The 14,180-nt window shown below is 44.5% G+C and overlaps 2 protein-coding genes and 1 pseudogene across 3 annotated transcripts in view; 1 reads left to right on the top strand and 2 right to left on the bottom strand.

Moving 5' to 3' along the window:
- The window catches only part of LOC144695222 (uncharacterized), a 579,912-nt gene that overhangs the window by 466,134 nt on the left and 99,598 nt on the right, over positions 1 to 14,180 (top strand). The window lies entirely within an intron of this gene.
- LOC144695213 (uncharacterized) overlaps positions 1 to 14,180 on the bottom strand; it is a 288,845-nt gene that overhangs the window by 197,178 nt on the left and 77,487 nt on the right. The gene's annotated exons all lie outside the window — the stretch shown is intronic.
- The window catches only part of LOC144695171 (uncharacterized), a 93,116-nt pseudogene that overhangs the window by 70,675 nt on the left and 8,261 nt on the right, over positions 1 to 14,180 (bottom strand). Inside the window, exon 3 of the transcript XR_013579896.1 lies at positions 873 to 2,273. The product of XR_013579896.1 is annotated as an uncharacterized LOC144695171 (transcript). The remainder of the gene's footprint in view (positions 1 to 872; positions 2,274 to 14,180) is intronic.

Below are 14,180 nucleotides of genomic sequence, written 5' to 3'. Positions count from 1 at the left end.
ATTAGTCGATCCGCTGTTGAAATCCTCATCCAAGCTGTTGTTGCTTCTAGACTAGACTAGACCATTCCAATGTTCTCCTGACCAGCTTCCCATCTTCCACCCTCCATAAATTTCAGGTCAGCTAAAACTCTGCGATCTCTATCCTAACTCACACACCTATCACCCCTGTGATCGCTGACCTACACTGGTTCCCAGTCTCCAATTTAAAATTCTCATGCTCCAGTACAAATTGTTTCATGGCCTCACCCCCTCCCTATCTCTGTCACCTCTAGCCTCATCTCCCTCCGAGATCTCTGTGTTCCTATAATTCTGTCGTTTCCTAAATCCCCCCACTCTCTTCACCTGACCATTAATAACCCTGCCAATCAGGCTCCATTCATTAGAATTCCTTCCTTAAACCTCTCCGTATATTTATATCTTCACTTATTTAAGACCCTTCTTAAATCCCACCTCTTTCACCACGTATTTTGGTCATCTTCTCCTAATATTTCCCCGTTGTCCTACGAAATAACATCCTTTGCAATCGCTTTGGAGCAGACAGAAGTGGTTTGAAAAGGATGCTTTGAAGTGGCTTGTGGTCAGACTCCACCATCACTTTCTCTCTCCCAAACAGGTACTGGTTGAAATGCTCACAAGCAAGGACAATAGCCAGGTTCTCTTTCTCAATCTGTGTGTAGCGTCGTTCAGTTTGTGTTAATGATCTGGATACAAACACAGCTAATTGTCCTTGCTCCAAGTCCTGTTTCATTGGCATCTCACTGCAGGGCGACTTCATCATTGACATCACAGTACCTCAGCACTGGCGTTGTCGTCACTAGTTGTTTGATGTGAGTGAAAGCTGCTCCTTGTTCTGTGCCCCAATATCACTGAACATCCTTTGCATTGAGATTGTGTAGACATTCACACTCTGATGAAAAGTTGGGTAAGAACTTGGTTTTGGTATTGTGTTTGCTGATGTTCCAAGAGGTCCAACAACTGTGTGAAGACTTTATTACAGAACTCACACCAATAGGTCTCTCCCTTGTGTGAGTGCATTGATGGACCTGGAGATACACTGACTGTGTGAAAACCGTGGCACACACCTCACACCTGAATGGTTTCTCACCAGTATGGATCCGCTGGTGCTTCAGGAGATTGGGAGAGTAGTGAAAGCCTTGTCACAAACATCACAACTGACAAGTTTCTCTCCTCTGTGTCCTTCTGATGGCCCAGAAGTCAAAGAAGTCACAAAGCTTCATCACAAACCTCACACTTGAAGGGTTACTCCCCTGTGTGGATCCTCTGATGAAGTAGGAGGTTCCATGAACTTGGGAACGATTTGTTGCACACATTGCACATGAATGGTTTCTCCCCAGTGTGAACGTGTTGGTGTCTGCGGAGGTCTGATGATCGTGAGAATGATTTGTCACACACGTCGCATGTAAATGGTTTTTCCCCTGTGTGAATGCGCTGATGGAGCAGGAGTCTCGATGAATCAGAGAATGATTTGTTACACACTTCACAGGTGAAAGGTTTCTCCCCGGTGTGAATGCGTTGGTGTACACGGAGGGTCGATGACTTAGAGTATGACTGGCCACATACCTCACACGTGAATGGTTTCTCCCCTGTGTGAATGTGTTGGTGTTTGCGAAGGTGTGATGACTGTGAGAATGATTTGCCACAAATCTCGCATGTGAATGGTTTTTCCCCTGTGTGAATGCGTCGGTGTGCACTGAGGGAAGATGACTCAGCGAATGATTTGTCACAAATCTCGCAACTGAATGGTTTTTCCCCTGTGTGAATGCGTTGGTGTCCACTGAGGTTTGATGACTTAGAGAATGATTTGTCACACACCTCACACACAAATGGTTTCTCCCCTGTGTGAATACGTTGGTGTGTCCGGTGGGCTGATGAGTCCGAGAATGATTTGTCACACACCTCGCAAGTGAATGGTTTCTCCCCGGTGTGAATACGTTGATGTCTGCGTAGGGTTGATGACCATGTGAAGGATTTGTCACATACCTCACACGTGAATGATTTCTCACCTGTGTGAATACGGTGGTGTTTACGGAGGGTCGAGGAATCCGAGAATGATTTGTCACACATTTTGCATGTGAAGGGTTTCTCACCTGTGTGACTCCTCTGGTGTGATATAAGATGGGAGGATTGAGTGAAAGCCTTCTCACAAACATCACACCTGAAGCATTTCTCCCCCGTGTGAATCCTCTGGTGCCTCAGGAGTCTCGTAGACCTCACAAAAGCTTTATTACAAACATCACACTTGAATGGTTTCCCTTCCATGTAGCTGCCCTTGTGTTAACAGTGGCTGTAACAGATACAACTTGTGTGTTAGGAGATCTGATGAGCCTGTGGAGCCTCCTCACACTTGAACAGCCTCCAACTTGTAGGAATGGGTCAGTGGTTCATGAGGCTCGATGAATGACTGAAGCACTCACCACACTTGGAACCGATCGCCTACACCCAAACATTCGGAAAGGTTGGTTCTGATGGAAAGTTCCACACCACTGACCAGTTTCAGACCTGATGATATGTTAAAGCTCCCCTGATGCAACCGATTTCCAGGCGATGGTTTCACTGCCCAACCTTCTTTGTGTTGAGCAATTCTGTGAAGGGACTGGATGTCTTCCCACAGTTGTGCAGTTGTTCCTTGGGTGATGGTCAGGATCTATCTGCGGTGTCTATCCTCTCTGTATTCTCTGGTGTAGTATGGTGCAAACCTTCTGTAAAACAGGAAAAGGGAACATGATTTCCTCTGTTGTGGTCACTTTGACAAACAGACCACAGGAGTCTCAAGAACAGATCACGATCGTTTATTCGAGCAATTGCAAGGAGAGAACCATCTCAATGCAGCTTGAGATAGCACACTGCTAAATTACAAGTGTTCAGCATATTTATACATCATTGGTCACGTACAAGAACAGTTTCCAGATTCTGATCTCGTCAACATATAGGTTTACATTAAACAGACATCTCTGGTAACAGGTATATGCATTGTATGTCCCTATTTTCACCCACCTTACCCCCTACCTAGACTAGGACCATCTGTTCTTCCCCTATCTGTTGAAGAGCACACTTGATCTTAGCTGTTATTGCCATCCTCTGACTCCAGTCCAGCTCCCAAGGCCTTTCTGCTGTTTGCAGGCCCTAAGGCTGTGCAAGGTTCATCTGGTAACTTTAACTGTTAATGTGCTGGGTAGCACTGGCTGCCTGGAGGTTTTAAGTAATTAATTCTCTTTCAATAAATTCTCCCTTACCATAAATTCTTACTCACTTTCTTCCCCCTAACAGTCCCCCCTTTTGGTCCTTGGCCTAGCCCAAGGTAGCCAACTATAGTGATACTGTTCGTCCCTTTACGCACCGCCGCCCATTGATGCTGGCCAGTCATCCAGCTTTGGGTTGTAAAGGGTATCGTCAGACCATCTGTATCATCTGGCCCTTCAATTCAGGCCTCTGGCTTCTAAAACTCCCCCAGCACCACCTCTTTTGCCACCTTCGGGTACGATGAATCAAGTATGTTAAATATATAACCAGTATCAGCTGAATCACAACTAGGGCATGGGAGGTAATCCGAATCCACAGGTGTATTTGTACATTTGAGCCCCAGTTCCACCACCACCACGTGGAGGAACCTATTTGCTCGATGTCCTCTTTTAAGGCTCTAACCTGTTGCTGCAGTGTATAGTAAGTTCTATATATCTGCTGAGCTTGTCTCCGAACCGTGGTTAGGTACTCGGGTAATAAGGGGATTTCACAGGACGGATGGTTCAAATACTGTGTCAGGTTATCTTTAAGGCTTTCCTTGTCCTGAATAGTAGTCGTTCCTCTCTTGTATATTTCGACCAGTTCCACTTTCCCTACCTTTGCTGGCGCCTGTGGGTGTAGGCACACTGAATGATTATGGATGGGGCATATCCTGTTGTTCCCGTATTGGATCTTCTGCTGCCACGTGGTGATACAATATCTCGCATTCCCTTTATATGCAACATGGGTCGGTTCTTTTGCAGCCCATATAGTTTCCTTTGTACAATTTGTTGCTGCTTTAAATCGGCACTTAGCTTCATCTGTCTCATATATTGGGTGTGTGCATACTACTGCGGTGGCCTCTATCCTACACTCTTCTAATGTGGTGCTAACTATATTCTATGTCTACTGCATATGGTAGAATGTCATGATACCTAATATAATAATACCCCCGTATCACCCCAATATTTTCTACTCCATGCAATGTTCTGCCGGGTGTTGACATAGGTATAACAGGTATCACTAAGACAATTAGCATATTATTATTCACTGAACATTCAATATTAATTCTATATACACGTGTTAAACCTCTGAGCTGGCAACCAGTCAAGTCATAATCCTTGTGTTGTGAAAGACTATATAAATGTTCATTAGTTACCCATAAAGGAACTACCCCTTCATTAATCTGTCTTAAATTCTCTAGGGCTTGTTCCAGTGCCCAAGATCCATAGGTGCTGCAAACATCATTTCTGCTCGCTTCGTCTGAAATATTTTTCCCTATTTCAATCAGTTAGTTGATAGTCCCCGCACGACTTTCGAGCACGGTAGCCAGGCTTTGGATTTATCGTGTCATGTTCTGGTCTGTATTTAATCGGGTGTTATGAATTCCCTGTCCCCGCTCTAAAATCTCCTTAAGCTTAAAGCTCAGAGTATGGACCTTCTGGTCAACAGTTGCTAGGTCGATGGAATTAACTATTGATGTCCCTATATTGAATATCGTGGCAGCATCATTCATCAGGCTGCGCTTATTTCGGTTTCCTTCTAGACCTGATCGCATCCCGCCTTTGAACTGAGATGCTTCAGTCATCAACTGGCCCATTCGAGCCGTATATAGTGCTCGAATATGCTTTGAGCACCACTGGGGCGGGGCAATTCCAGATATGTTCAAGACTACGGGTACCAGCTCGTAGTGTACATTATCATACAAAACTCCTGATTAACCAGTACCAAATCATTCGTCAGTCCTGGATGCATTGTTGGACAAGGTGGGGCAGTTGGTGTGGTTTGAGGGGATTCAATTATCTCTACTTGGACTGTGGAAGTAGACATGGGAGGTGGCTGGATAGTGGTTGTTTTGGGTGGACCTCCCACACCCGATCTGAATCAAACACTTACTACAATTCAAAAGCACTTGTTCTCCAACTGTTACATTCATCATTCCCCGTTGCGTGTCGCATTCGACACTGTCCGTACTGTACCAAAGTTCCTCTTGTGGTGCGGGATGAGTAGTGATGATCCCCGACCTTGTTGCCAGTACTGATACGCCCACGACCAGAATCGTAGATCTGTGGAGGCGTTAACATCAGCTCCCGATCTCCGGGATACCGCTTGGTCAATGGTCATGTATCTTTAACTGTGTGTAATGCCTCCATTTACTTCCCGTTTTCATATCTACAAGTGCACTTGTATCACCTGTCATAATTACCTCGTATGGCCCATGCCTGTTTGCTCCGAGCTCACCTTGACCATCACCTTATTCCCCACTTGGTCCATTGTTGCTCTTTGGATTTGCCTGTTTCCATATCCTTAATCAACTGTCAGTCTCTGACTTCCTTCCTTAACTCATGCAATTGCTTACTTAGTTCCCTCACATAGTCTCGCATCCTTCCTTTTGGTGGTCCTACATCTCCCACTCCTGGTATGATTCCCTCGGGTAACTGCATTGCTCTCCTTGTCATTATTTCAAATGGGGTGAACCCGGCGGTCCTGCTTAGGGTAGTTCTAAGGCGCATTAGAATATTGGACTGTTCCCTGTCTCTTGAATTGCTGTTGTGATTGGCATTTTTTTTTAAAGTTCAGTTCATCCTTTCCACCATGCCTGAGCTCTGTGGGTGGTAGGGAATGTGGAATTTCTGTTTATATTTAAATTTATACATTTCTTTAATGACTCTTCCTGTGAAATTAGTTCCCAGATTTGAATCCATCTGGATAGGCACCCTCCACTCCTTCCAGTCTACTGTCTCCTGCTGCTGTCCCACGTCGGACCTCAATTCCTTAAACTGCTGACACAACTCTACAGTGCACCTTCTTATCGTATCTTTCAATGGCTCAGTATCTTCACTTCCAGTGACGGTTCTCTCTGCGAGCCGCTTAACTCTGTCTGTCACCATAGTGTTAATCCTGTGGTCTTACTTTTTGTAGCTCGCAGGCACATTATTACAATCAGTAATACATCTATTTAGCCTTTTTCCAGCTTTCCCTTTACCTATATCCATCTTGTGGTAAATTGTTAAGTATTATTTCTCCTTACATTTCAATTCCTGAACTACAGATTCCACATAGTTTTACCTCGAAGTTTTTTTCCCCTGACCATGATCATCCTAAGATTCTTTTGAGGTCAGTTTCTCCATTGTCTTGATCGTTTATAATGTTTCCTCGCTCATTAGGCCGTATTAACTATTCCGTGTCAACAAGGGTCTCTGTCTCTAGGTCTTTGCTTATTTCCCCTTGTGCGTTTCCAATGTCTCAGTTGATGGCCAGATTATCAAACTCAGTTCCCTTAAAACAGTTTGTATATTGTGTCCTCTTTCCCTAACTCTTTCTCCTACTTGCCTCATACCATTTTACATGTACAACAGACTACAATCTTATTTTGTTCAGGTGTCTGGAGAGATTTTAAAATCCAATAAAGTATTCTCATAACAAGTTTTAAAACAGAAATCAAACATTGACATGTTTTGCTTCCTTATCTTCTTCCCAAACAACATTTTATCGTCTCAAAAGTAACCCACTAAATTGTGTCTGACCTGTTTCTTTTAGAATTATCTCAGGTTCATTAACTTGGCCAAAAATTGGATTTCTGCCAAACTTTGTCAAGATCTTGAGCTTAGCTTCATATTTTGGGAACAGACTTACAAATACAAAAGCTTGCAGCATTTGAATTAGTGCCAATTGTTGTCAAACCTTTTAAAATGAAAATTCCCTTTTGAGAAATTATCAGGAACCAAGCCTCAAATTTTAAACTTTGTCAGAAATGTAATTTACACTAGCATAATTAAAACAACCTCTTTTTCCTGTGTATTGATTTGTATCCAAGTTAAAAGTCCCATATGTTTATCGACACATTCTTTACCTTTGGATCGCATCCTCGTTATTTAAAGTAACCTGTTAAATTATACTGTACTTTACACCTCAAGATTGTCCCAAATTCAAATTACAGTGCTGTTGGGATGCAGATTTCCTTTAATATTTAATTCATCTCTTCAAAATAAACCCCTTTTTATCCACTGGAACCACCTAGACTGTGTGTTTATGTTTTTTGGTTTTCCTAGAATCCTTTTGAATTTCAGGTAATCTTTTTTTCCCCTCAGGATTTTAGAATACTAACTCGTATGAGTGAATGCAACTCGTATGTATCAATCCCAATCAGCATGGAAGCTGGTGATACTAGTCTGCAAGGGGGTGGCACAAAGGTTGGTTCATCTAACTTGTTTAGCTTGGTGATATCTTCAAATTGCGATTTTGTTTGCCAGAAATCTCAACTGAAATGATCGTTTATTCGAGCAATTGCAAGGAGAGAACCATCTCAATGCAGCTTGAGATAGCACTCCGCTAAATTACAAGTGTTCAACATGTTTATACATTATTGGTCAGGTACAAGAACGCTTTCCAGATTCCGATCTCGTCAACATATAGGTTTACATTTAACAGACATCTCTGGTAACAGGCACATGCATCGTATGTCCCTATTTTTCACCTAGGCAGAGACCTTCCCTCCTACCCAGACTAGGACCATCTGTTTTTCCCATATCTGTTGAAGAGCACAGTTGATCTTAGTTATTATTGTCATCCTCTGACTCCAGTCCGGCTCACAAGGCCTTTCTGCTGTTTGCAGGCCCTAAGGCTGTGCAAGGTTCATCTGGTAACCTTTAACTGTTAATGTGCTTGGTAGCACTGGCTGCCTGGAGATTTTAAATAATTCATTCCCTTTCAATAAATTCTCCCTTACCATAAATTCTTACTTACTTTCTTCCCCCTAACACCTCCAACTCCCTCTCCTCCTTTGCTGAAGGGGCTGACTACTCAGTTAGAGCCTGTTCTACAGTGAGTGTCAGTCTACTATTCCCTTGTGTGGGGGATCAGATGCAAGTCCTTTCTATTTCCTCACTTGACTGTCACATACCCTCGGTTTCCAGCAGGGATATTGGATATTGACCAGAAGCAGACAACATGGCCAATTTCTTTCCTCTGCCCAGACCCCATCTTCCCAGGCACCGTGAGGGCAATGGAAAAGACAATCGGGCGGAGTGTAAAACAAGGTATCAATTCACTATTAGCTCGTGTTGCACTGGCGAAGGCCAGTTTTACCCTTGGTTTTTATGTTTTAATATTAAACACTCAATTTTTAAAAAAATTCTCACCCTGCTTTCTCAAATTATTTGAACAAAACACACTGGACAGGAAGTGCTAGAAGCTAAGGAAAATATTGCTTCAGTGTAGCTGATTGAAGGGTTCTGGTTTATCCTGGGAAATTAATTACACTGCACTCACTCAGACTGCAAATCCCAAATTCAGCTATCAGTCACAGCACTGGGCAAAACTATCAAGTCCAAGCCCAGGCTTTGATAAAGGCCGAGGCCTTCAGGTAAAATCTTTAAAGGAGGCATTAAAAGATATTTCAATAAATGTGTCTCCAGGTATGGCAGCCGAATTGCTATGGATATTACAGAGATAAGGAGGGGCAAGGCCATGGAGGGATTTGAAAACAAGGATGAGAATTTTTAAATTAGTTTAAAGTGTTATTTGACCAGAAGCCAATGTAGATCAGTGAGCACAGGGGTGATTGGTGAATGGGCCTTTGTGTCAGTTCGGACATGGGCAGCAGAGTTTTGGAGGAGCTCAGGTTTACAGTGCCAAATGTGAGAGCAGCCAGGAGAGCATTGGAATAGTTCAGTCTAGAACCTACAAAGGTCTGGATGAGGGTTTTAGCAGCAGATGAGCTGAGGCAGGACATCATTGGTCTCTCCTGTGAGTGAAGCTTGTACCTCTTCTCACACTTGAACAGCCTCTCACCTGTAGGAATGAGTTAGTGGTTCATGGGGCTCGATGAATGATTGAAGCTCTCACCGCACTTGGAGACCACACACTTCTTCCCGGCCTCACCCTGACCGATCACCCACAGCCGAACCTTCGGAAAGGTTGGTCCTGATGGAAGGTTCCACACCACTGACCAGTTTCAGATCTGATGATATGTCAAAGCTCAACTGACCCGACCGACTTTCAGATGATGGTTTCACTGCCCAATCTTCTCTGTGTTGAGCAATGCTGTGAAGGGACTGGATGTCTCCCCACAGTTGTGCAGTTATTCCTTGGGTGATGGTCAGGATCTATCTGCGGTGTCTATCCTCTCTGTATTCTCTGGTGTAGTACAGTGCAATTCTTCTGTGGAACAGGAAAAGGAAACATGATTTCCTCCAACTCTCCTCTTTTTCTGAAGGGGCTGACTCCTCAGTTACAGGCTGTTTATTTTTTTTTCTGATGAGGTTACAGAGATAGGGAGGGTGGGAGGTCTTGGAGGGATTTGGAAAGACAGGAAACATCCAGATCCCAACACACAGACAGAACTGACCATTCACAGTCCACAGGATAATAATCAGCTCCCAACACACACACACAACTCAACAATAGGAAATCATTAAGAATCCTCAGACACTCTGCACCTCCCAGATAATTACACCTCACTTTCTCATATTCAGTAATGAGCCATCAACAAAAGTCAGCCTGTAAATCAGAAGGGAAATGCTTCCAATAAACACACTCAATATCCAACACACAGCTCCAGTCAAACAGTTCAGCACAAAGCACCGAGTAAACAGCTCTCTCAGCTGGATGTTCTCACACAGCATAAGGGGCATTTCCACATCTGATTCCTCACAGGATAGTCAGACTGCCTGAACATTAGTGTGGATATTATGTGATGTAATTATTATAAATTCTGTTCCTTCACTCACCATCTCCTCACTTGGTTTTGAGTCCCTCCAGGAAGTGAAGCAGTTGTGGAAGAGGAAAAGGAGAGAATGGGCAGAGTGGGTGGGCTCTCTGATTGACGTCTCTCACAGCCAATCCAAATATTTCTGGAGTAACATGAGTTTCCTGAAGTTTGGGAAACTGTCCGGTGAAACGGAGGTGACTTTGAGCAGCAGATCAGGTGGGGATTTAAACTTGTCATTGTCCCATCTGAATAAAACCTCACTTATTGCAGCTGCTGTCTCAGTTCCCCCGGTAAATGTTTGACAGAGATTTCTAGTGTGGGAATAGCATTCTTCATCCTCGGAGACTTTCAAACTGACAACATCAGTGTGGGATGTGTAGCCCCGGATGTGTTTGACAGCAGATCAGAAGAGGAAGACCCACAGCATCCAAGTGTAGTGGTGGTATCAGCACACGCGCAGGAGAGGGGGACACAGGAGGGAGGTCCATTGGAGGGAGGGAGACTGGAGACAGAGGGGCATGGGAGAGAAAGGGGCTTGGGAAGGAGGAACAGAGAAGAGAGTGGGATGGGAGATTGAGCCAGTGCTTGAGGAGTGACTCTGTTATTCAGCGAGTGAGTCTGACTCGGGCAGTGAATTTGGGAGTAAGTCTGTGCTCAGAGAGCAACACTGACTTGGGGAGTGTCATTTGGAGACTGATTCCAGGGTGACCAACTCCATGGAAATAAAATAAGGGACACTTATGTCAAGGGACGAGGCGGGTCAGTGCTGCTGAGAGAGACAGGGTGGTGCTGGTAAAAACTCGGGGGCGAGAGTGGAGCTGGGCAGGGGGTGAGCAGAAGCAGCGCTCTCTGACAAAAGGAACAGTGCCCAACATCCAACCGAGTTTCTAATGAAAGATCATCTCGAGCTGAAACATTAACTCTGTTTCTCTCCACAAGATGCTGCCTAACCTGCTGAGTGTTTCCAGCATTTTTTTGTTTTGATTCCAATTTTTAAAACACAGAAACAGACCATTCAGCCCATCTACTTTCTACCAGCTCTTATGCTCCACATGAGCTTTCTCCCGACCTATTCTATTTCACTCTATCAGCAGATCCTTCTATTCCTTCCTCCCTCATGTACTTACCTGGCTTCGCATCAAATACATTGAAACTATTTGCCTCAACCATTCCCTGTGGGAGCAAGTTCCACATTCTAATCATTCTCTTAGTGAAGAAGTTTCTCCTGAATTCCTCATTGGATTTATTATTGACCATCTTATATTTCTAGCCCCTAGTTTTGGATTTCCCCACACAAGTGGGAACATCTTCTCTCCTTTTACCCCCAAATTCTTCATTTTATAATTCATCATTTTAAATATATCTAATATATCACCCCTCAGCCTTCTCTTTTCTAGGGAAATGAGTGCTAGCCTGTTCAGTCTTTCCTGATAGTTACAATCTCTCAGTTCTCAATATCAAACTTATAAATGTTGAGGGAAGAGGAGGGGGCGAAAGGGTTTAAACGGCTGCGATCCTGGTTCCCGTCGCCTAGGGCTGGGATTTGCAGGTGCGCACCTCCAATTCCAGCTCCGCCCTCGTGACAGCCGCTTGGGCTCACGCTTCCTCAGATTCGAACTCCCGACGCTGGGCGCCAACCGTCGCTGCGCGCGCCAGAACTACAACGCCCATCAGGCATCGCAGGCTGGGTCTCCTCTGATTCCAAAACAAAAACAGAATTACTGAGTTCTGTTGAAGGGTCATGTTGGACTCGAAACGTCAACTCTTTTCTTCTCCACCGATGCTGCCAGACCTGCTGAGTTTTTCCAGGTAATTCTGTTTTTGTTTTGGATTTCCAGCATGGGTAATGTAGTTTTGATCCTTTGATTGGCAAGAACGAGCCGCCCCAGCCTCTGTGATTGGCTCAGCAGGATGATTGACATGTAAATTCTGGAGGGGTGGTCACTGTGATTCTGTCTCTGATTGGTTGGGAGAGACGTCAATCAGAGAGCCCACCCACTCCGCCCATTCTGGTGATAAATAGGGTAAAACAGCCCCGCTGAAGTTCACAATCTCCCAGCCTGAGAGGCTCATGAAAGAGAAACAGACAAGAAAATCCAGTTCGGGTTTTCTCTACTCTGTTGACCAAAGGTGAAACATAGATGCACATTCTCTCCTTTTCCTCCTTCACTTCCTGTAGGGACTGAAAACCAAGTGAGGAGACGGTGAGTGAAGGAGCAGAATTTATAATAATTCCATCACATAATATCCACACTAATGTTCAGGCAGCCTGACTATCCTGTGGGGAATCAGCTGTGGAAATGCCCCTTATGCTGTGTGAGAAGATCCAGCTGAGAGAGCTGTTTACTCGGTGCTTTGTGCTGAACTGTTTGACTGGAGCTGTGTGTTGGATATTGAGTGTGTTTATTGGAAGCATTTCCCTTCTGATTTACAGGCTGACTTTTGTTGATGGCTCATTACTGAATATGAGAAGGTGAGGTGTAATTATCTGGGAGGTGCAGAGTGAGGATTCTTACTGATTTCCTATTGTTGAGTTGTGTGTGTGTGTGTTGGGAGCTGGTTATTATCCTGTGGACTGTGAATGGTCAGTTCTGTCTGTGTGTGGGGATCTGGATATTTCTTGTCTTTTCAAATCCCTCCGAGACCTCCCACCCTCCCTATCTCTGTAACCTCCTCAGAAAAGAAAATAAACAGCCTGTAACTGAGGAGTCAGCCCCTTCAGAAAAAGAGAGAGAGTTGGAGGAAATCATGTTTTCTTTTCCTGTTTTACAGAAGGATTGCACCGTACTACACCAGAGAATACAGAGAGGATAGACACCGCAGATAGATCCTGACCATCACCCAAGGAACAACTGCACAACTGTGGGAAGACATCCAGTCCGTTCGCAGCATTGCTCAACACAGAGAAGGTTGGGCAGTGAAACCATCATCTGGAAATCGGTCGGGCCAGGGGAGCTTTGAACTATCATCGGATCTGAAACTGGTCAGTGGTGTGGAACCTTCTTTCAGAACCAACCGTTCCGAAGGTTCGGCAGTAGACGATCAGTCAGGGTGAGGCCGGGAAGAAGTTTGATTGAGTTTCAAGTGTGGTGAGAGCTTCGATCATTCATCAAGCCTCATGAACCACGTGTTCATTCTTGCAGGTGAGAGTCTGTTCAACCGTGAGAAGCGGTATAAGCTCCACTCACAGGAGAGATCAGTGAAGTCCTGCCTCAGCACATCTGCTGAAACCCTCATCCAGACATTTGTAGGCTCCAGACTCAACTATTCCAGTGCTCTCTTGGCTTCGCTCACATCTAACACTAAACTTGAGCTCCTCCAAAACTATGCTTTCCATGGTCCTAACTGACACCAAGACCCTCCTGGTCTTTGAAATCACCATAGCAATTCGACTGTCATACCTGGAGACACATTTATTGAAAAGTCTTTCAATTCTTCTTTATAGATTTTACATAAAGACCATGGCCTTTCAAAGAAGCCTGGGCTTTAATTTGATAGTATTGCCCAGTGCTGTGGTCGAAACCTGAATTTGGGATATGCAGTCTGAGCGAATGCAGTGTATCTAGTTTCCAAGGATAAACCAGAACCCTTCAATCAGCTACACTGAAGCAATATTTTCCTTAGCTTCTAGTACTTCCTGTCCAGTGTGTTTTCTTCAAATAATTTGAGAAAACAGGGTGAGAAATTCTTCGTGTTTAATATAAAAAATTTATATTCCAAAGGTAAAACTGGTCTTCATCAGCACGACATGAGCTCATAGTGAATGATAGCCCATTTTACACTCCATCCAACTGTCTTTTCCATTGTCCTCACGGTGCCTGGGAAGATGGGAGGCTGGACAGAGGAAAGAAAGTTGCCACATTGTCTGCTCCTGGTCACTATCCAGTGTCCCTGCTGGAAACAGAGGGTGTGTAAGAGTCAAGTGAGGAAAAAGAAAGGACTTGCACCTGATCCCCCACACGGGAATAGCAGACTGGCACTCACCGTGGAACAGTTTCTAACTGAGGAGTCAGCACCTTCAGCAAAGGAGCAGAGGGAGTTGAAGCAAATCATGTTTTCTTTTCCAGTTTTACAGAAGGATTGCACCGTACTACACCAGAGAATACAGAGAGGATAGACACTGCAGACAGATTCTGAACATCACGCAAGAAACAATTGCAGAACCATGGGAAGACATCCAGCCCCTTCACAGCATTGCTGAACAGAGAGAAGGTTGGGCAGTGAAACC

Source organism: Cetorhinus maximus, chromosome 21 (genome assembly GCF_964194155.1).
Source record: "Cetorhinus maximus chromosome 21, sCetMax3.hap1.1, whole genome shotgun sequence".
Lineage (NCBI taxonomy): Eukaryota > Metazoa > Chordata > Chondrichthyes > Lamniformes > Cetorhinidae > Cetorhinus > Cetorhinus maximus.
The sequence above is the reverse complement of the archived record's forward strand: the minus strand, read 5'-3'. Positions and strand labels throughout refer to the sequence as shown.